Raw genomic sequence first — 7,575 nt, forward strand, 5'->3', positions numbered from 1 at the left:
GGACCCATGCTGCTCCGCAGCGTTAAAATATGAGTTTAAAACCTATAAAAAAACATGAACAATACTGGAGCTATTGATTTTTAGTTATATAAAATTGTATGTTGGTTGTTCACCTTGCGTTTGCTTGAAACTCGTCTGATTTGAATTAACTTACTAATAGCTCAAATGAAACCCGTTATTTCACTTAGGTTCTTTGACCAAAATTTATAGGATTATACAGGGTGTATATAAAGTCCTGCACGGGCTTAATATTTTCTAAACGACAACAAATAAATCAATAAGATTTGGTACATCAACACCACACCTAAAAATCTACTTTTTCAAGGAACTATGAATTTTCTGTCACATCATGGGGACAGAGGAGCAAGGAGTCAGAAAGAAATCTTAAATAGGAGCATAGGTCAATATGCTTGGAACAGTTGTTTACTAGGGGTTCTAGGGGGAACTTTGCCAATACAGTAGAACCTCTTTAATCCGAACTAATTGGGACCAAGGGTAGTTCGGACTATTGAATAGTTTGGATTACAGAATATATTGTTTGTTGTTTTTACATAGCAGTAGCTCAAACATGGCTAAAGTTGATCAACATTATTTTGGGAAAAGTGAAAAAATGTTTTATAAAGTAAAATACAGTGTTTATTTAATACAGTAGTAAAAATGGTGAATAAACAGTACTGTAAATTAACTACAGTATACAATAAAGAACTGCTGTACTGTTTATAGAGTACAGCAATGAAGGGTTCGGATTAGTGGACGTTCGGATTAAAGAGGTTCTACTGTAATTCGTATTACTTTTTTTTGTAATTTGAACATCTTATTTGGGGTCCGCGGAATTGGCTAACTCTGGAACTCGCTAACCCCATGTTAAATGCCCTATCTTCAAATTTGGTCGATGAGAGGAACTCGCTAACTTGTTCGGTTTCGGAATTGGCTAACTCCGGAACCCGCTAACCCGCTCTAGAGCCGGGTTAGCGAATTCCGTCCTCGTACGGAAGTCGCTAACTCGGTCCCTCGGCGGAACTCGCTAACTCCCAATCAGAAGCCTCGCGGGCCGTCCAATGGGAGCCAAGCACGAATATTTTTGGCCAGTGTTGCCGAAAGTGTAGTACCTATATCGTATCGGCACCATAATGTCGTATCCTACCATTAATTAGGAGTAAGAGCAACGTAGTCGATAAAATAAATATATTTAGAAGTATGTTTAGCCACAGAGAAGTTCTTATGATTATTAGGGTGGAAAATACATTATAGTCTTACCATAGACTAACCAACACAAGTAAACTTTACATCCCATTGTAAACTTTGAAGCTAGTTTTTCGTGTCTAGTTCATGTCCGGTGACACTGATCGCTAGTGTCGACAAAATTGTGTTTCTATTATTTTATAGTTAACTTCATGATTTGTTCCTTACTGTTTGGTTATATAACTAGGGGACGTGTTATTAGTTGTGATTAGAACGTTTTATTTGGTTAAACGAGGTTTTAAATTACTGAAAACAAGAAACAATTGTAAACAAAACACGACCTCTAAAGACAGTGCACCAGACAGAACTAACAATACAACTGTCTTCAGATCATCCATAAGGATGAGAAATGTACTAATATAAGGGAGTATGTTTTATATGTGGGTTTCTTACTTAAATAGTAGCTTGTTGGTATGAAAAAGATAAAAATGAACATTTAATTTGGATCTATTGCATGTTATGAAATATCTATTTTCGTAGTCCGCCATTTGTTTCTTTTATTCGAATAAATACCATTTTGTGAACTTCTGCAAATAAAATTTTTGAGTTCGTATTTTATATACTGGGCTTGTTGTAACCTTAAATCATAAATATAATAAAATTTACACGTTAAACGTCATTACAGAATTACATTGTAGTGGTTATGTATTTTTAAATAGAGCTATTGAATTTAAATAAATATTTATCAATACATTATAAAGTGGTACCGGTAGGCCTAATGTATTCATGGATTGCATTAAAAGTTAGACTATGCATAAATACAACTTGTAAATTTCTTTTATCGTAGGCTATTAGTGTAGAACCCGGGTCATCCTCTTAATTGTGTTGAATTAATATTAGTTTTACGTCTTTCAGTAGGCTTACTTTTTAAAAGTCTGGAGTTTTTTTCCAGGCTGGTTCTATCTTATCCAAAAACAAAGCTATTGTCTATTGTGTAGCTCAATACTAAGGAACGGTGAACCGAGCAATGGCTTGGCATAGTTTATATAGTTTGTGAAAGCAATATAAAGGAAACCCAACACTCAAATCAGGAAAATCCGTCAATTAGTTTATTAAAAATCGTGAATTAAAATAACCCTGTCACGTTTTATTATATGAATATTATATCTTCTCCTATTTTTTACTAGTGGTGCTTAGGTGTACAATCTAAAAACCGTTTTAAAACATGTAACATCATTGTTAAAAAATTCAACACATTTTAGAATTAGGCAACTATTTACTAGTAGGCCTACAATGCTTTGGTTCAAACTATTAGGCCTAGATAAAAACTTAGTCTATGTCATCATATTTGTACACGTAAGTTGGACGGTTCAACGACGAACATTTAATTTAAAATCTATGAATTAATTATGAAAGTTACGATGGTTGATGACTGTATTAATTAATGGTTTTGGTTTATTACGACATTACAATTAAATCTGTTTTCCGTTTTTAAGAACTTGCGTGTATTTTAGCTTAATTTCGTAGAGGTTTAATTATTTATTACCAATTAAACTAAATTTTGAATATTTTTCATATTCTATTATTTTCTTTTATACTGATGGCATTTATATTTAAGATCGAAATCATAAACATTTAACTGGCCATTGTACAGTATAATAAAAAAACACTTTTTCATGATTTTTTAATTGTCTTTTAATTACTTTGGGCTAGTTATCTGTTAAAAGTGGAATTGATAACAAAAAACAATAACATTTACTGTATCTTTATAGACACTGACATTTTGAAATACGGCAGTGTACGATTATTTTGTCGTACAAGGTTGGCAACGCTCCGAGCAGTGGGCGCGGCCGGGTTAGCGACTTCCAGAGTTAGCGAATTCCGCCGCGAGACAAAATCGAGTTAGCGGGTTCCGGAGTTAGCCAATTCCTGACTGAGACGGTTAACCAGTTCCAGAATTAGCCAGTTCCACCACACGACCGAGTTAGCGAGTTCCTGAGTTAGCCAATTCCTACGTCTCCTTATTTGAATAAGGAGAGTTGCCCCAGGTCAACATACCATATGTCCATTAATGAATAATGATGAGAAATATCCATGATACATTATTAGCAGCTGGGTTTCTAGATTTGTTACTTGTCGTATAATTCTTATTGAAAAAATGCAAGGGTCTAATTTTTTACTTATATTTTCAATTTGAGATGCCCTGTTAGGATTTTTATTGAAAATTAATCCGAGGAATTTTACATTTTGTTGTGGAGATAATTGATTATTTGAAAGGATAATGTGATTTGAATATCTTCCCTGTGTGGTGATATGGAGTAGTATGAGTGTAAATGAAGATACCTGGGCCCTATATACCTTCCTCTTACCACTAAAAAATCTGTAGTTAGCCGAAAAGTTTATAATTTCAATTTGTGTTTTTACCACATATAAGGCCAGACAATTTGCCCAGAACCAGTTACCCAGAGCAGAGAATTCTTTGTCTATGCTAGTCTGCAGGAAGTCAATAGTGGGCCCTCTACACAAAAGCATTGTGTCATCTGCATATTGAAAAAGTTTCATCTTTGTTATATTTGGCATATCATTTGCAGATTAAAAACAAAGAGGGACCCAATATTGACCCCTGTGGGACACCACATTGCACTTTATCCCAAGATGGATTTACTTGTTGACCATTTTTGCCGATTTTAGTTTTCTGATATCTATTAGTTAAATAGGAAGAAAACCACAGTTGCTCTTTTCCTTTAACTCCAATTTTGCCTACCTTTTCAATTAAAATGTCGTGGTTAACACAGTCAAAAGCGCTGGATAGGTTGCACAGCACACCCGCAGCCTTCTACGACCCATCCAGTGCCCCAGCTATATGATTAACCATTTGTGTTATTGATTTTTGGGTCAAATTGTTATATATTAAATATATTATTATTTTCCATAGAATTGTTTAATTGTAGTTCAACTGCCTTCTCAAATATCTTAGAAAATCATGGCAGTAAAGCTACTGGACAATAACTCTTCAAATCATTAACACAATTTCTTTTATAAAGAGGCTTGATTACAGAAAATTTGAGTTTCTCAGGGAAAACTCCACATTCTAGGGACTGGTTTATTATTTTGCACAAGGATTCTTGGATGAAATCAATCACTTATTTTATTACAAATAAGGGGATTTCATCCCTTCCTAAAGATTTAGTATTTTTCAATAAATGAACAGTTTTCTCAAATCTGATATTTTAATTTTTTTTAAGTTAAAAGGCTTATCAATCTTTGCTAAGTTATGAACCATGAACATCAAGGCTTTGTTGTTATTCGGAGCTACTGCTGCTGAATTACTTAAGTTAAAAAAATGATAATGAAAATAAAATCAAAATCATTTGCCATAGTTTTCAAAGATTGGCAGTTATTTTTCAGGCCGCTCTGAACATCACATGGTATCTCATGATTTAGTTTATTGTGGCCCAACTCCTTCTTTACAACTGCCCAAGAAGCTTTGGTCTTACAATTTGAGTTTTTGATATAATCTTGATTTGTTTTTTTGGATTGGTCACCGACTTAAATATTTTTTTGTAATTTTTAAAATACTGTACTCAATAAAAAGTGGATTCTTGTTCCACTTTGGCTCCCAATAGTTCTTGTTTTCTAATTGCTGATATTTTAATACCTAGTGTTACCCATTTTTTGTTTAATGGTTAATTTGACAATTTGTTAGGTTTTAGTGGTATGGCCTCTGGCCTGATTAAAATTTAACAATAGATGATATATCATCATAACTGTTAGAAATAACATCGGCAAGGCCGTAGCCAGGGGGGGGGGGTTAGGGGGTCAACCCCCCCCCCCCAAATCCTGAAATTTAGTAGTAAAAATTAACACTAGGTTTGAAAAGTGCAAGTTAAATTATAAAATAGAAACCACAACAGAGGGTTATATTTTATGTTTTATTATGTTTTGCAGTAACTATTTATATTTCATGTAATAATAATATTAATAAATCTGATTTATTAAAGAGGTAATATAACTATATGAAGGTTCAACAAAATACTTTACTGTACTCAAACAAAACAGATTTATCATCCTGTAATATTTTTCATATGTAACTACACATCAACATTTTAGAAATAAGCATGGTAATCGGTGTTTGAAAGTGCTTAAATCTGTTAAACACAGTCATTACCTGACACAGTGGCGGTTCCAAGGGAGGCTAAAGGGGCTAAACAAAGTACCAAACTGTTTTTAGGTAGATATAGCCGTAGCCTACAGTATGGTTAGAAATTTATGAATGCAATCGCCATAGTTTAAATTTGTAAATGTCTACTTACTTATGACAAACAACAGGTTAGAATGGGAGTTTTTTTTTTACAATTGAAGACAGTTTTATGTGTTAAAAATTGCTTTAGAAAGTCACTAAACTACTTCAAAAATATCACAAATTTTCCCCAGACCCCCCTCTTATATTGGGGGGTGTTTCACAACCCCCAAGCCCCCCTTGACAAGGTCCTAGAACTGCCACTGACCTGACCCCCCCCCCCCCTCCGAAAGTTTGTCCTGGCTACGGCCTTGAACATCGGAGTGATTAAAACAACTTTATAGTCCTTAAAATAAGTAAAAAAACTACCAACACATAGCTCAATCATCTGGTTCTATAAACAAAGAGACCCATAAAAGTAGTTTTGGTTATAATAAAAAACAAACCATTCAAAGAAGTTGGATTTTATTACAATAGGCCTACCACCGGAAAGAACAAATTCAATATAGGATGATAGTTCACAGCCTTATTAAATAAATTTTAGTTTTATTACAATCACATTGAAATAAACTTTGTGTGATTTTTAAATTTTTACAAGTGTTCAACACCACGAGGGTTGGATCGAAAGCATCTTGAAGGTCATTTGGTAAACTGCAATTATTGTAGGATGAAGGGGAGGGAAAGAATTAACAACTTCTGCACAGAGTCCTACACCTGTCCGCTCGGCTTGCATGCCAAAAATGACTGTGGGTCAACTTTAGCGTGCCACGCTGAGGACTCACGCCGGACATGGGTTTTCCCGCCATGTCCGGCGTGAGTCCTCAGCGTTTGAATCGCTCGCACTTGGAAACCGCACCCATTTAGAAGCATGGCTTCAACTTAAACTTGAATACGTAATCATGCTTGTCCAAGATCACGCTGTCCCCGTCCGGCGTGATCTTGGAAACCGTAGGGACAACATAAAGGTTTGGAATTCTGTCTGGTGGTTGGAGCAATCAACGAAGTTTTGAGAGCTGTGGAAAAAGATCCAATTACAAGCACGAGAAGATTAGCGTCATTAGCCATTCATTTGTTTGGAGAATTTTGAACAACCAGTTGCTTTACCCCTATCAACGAGTTCAGGCTCTTTATGAGCATGACTATCCCAATAGACAAGGTTTTTGTGAACAATTAAGAGGTAAATGTGGATTAGTTGAATTACCAACTGCTTTAAATAGAATATCTGATAACATTTTTTTGCCACTATAGTTTCTATGGAATTTAAATTTGATTTTTAAATGACCGCCATTTTGATAATTACTTTTAATAATAAAAGTTACATAACTTTTTTTATATTATCCGATTTTTGCAAATAAAGTGTCATTCGATTTATAATAAAAATAACTTTCAATAATGAGTTGTAAAATTTTGTTTTATTAGCTAGTTTTCATGATATTTGACTTTTAAGATTTTAAATGGCCACCATTTTGAAATTCGATGAGCCTGATCAAAGATATTTTCGTAGAATGTTTATGGCTTTAGATTCAAAGTTAATACCAAATTTCATAAAAATATCTCTAAGGGCTTTTGAGTTATAAAATGATTTTCAAAAAATACAAAATGGCGGATTACGGTTAAACTAAGCCGAAATAAAAATAACCGTTTACGCTTTACTGAAACACCCTGTATTCCTGTATTAGGCCTACATATTTCACTACAAATATACCCCTTTATTGACATTAGGATAAATTGGAACTTAAGAATTTCAGTAATAAAATATGAATTTATTGTTGTTTATTAAATAATACACATATAAATAACAGCGACTGCTATTCGTATATAATAGCAAACCATTTTGGGAGCTAATTTATAAGTTACTTGATCTGTGAAATTTACAATATGATAAAACATTCTAGTTCAATCATTACATTACCAATTCTGCAGTTTACGGTTAACAAAAAGTCTGTTTCTGTCTACGACTTTGTCTCTGTCTTTCTCAGGCCAAAAAAGTGCCATTTTAGGCTCTAGTAAAAAAACACACTACAGCATATTTGAAGTTTCTTTTTCAGGAAAAAATCAAAATGAGTTGAACTTTATTTCCTTATGTCTGAATATTAACAAAATAGGATAAACATTGTGAAATTGTGTTAAAAAGCAGATAAACGTAGATAGCT

Source organism: Macrosteles quadrilineatus, unplaced genomic scaffold (genome assembly GCF_028750875.1).
Source record: "Macrosteles quadrilineatus isolate MER2022 unplaced genomic scaffold, UCM_ALF_1.0 Scaffold_2__2_contigs__length_208266976, whole genome shotgun sequence".
In the NCBI taxonomy this organism is placed as follows: Eukaryota; Metazoa; Arthropoda; class Insecta; order Hemiptera; family Cicadellidae; genus Macrosteles; species Macrosteles quadrilineatus.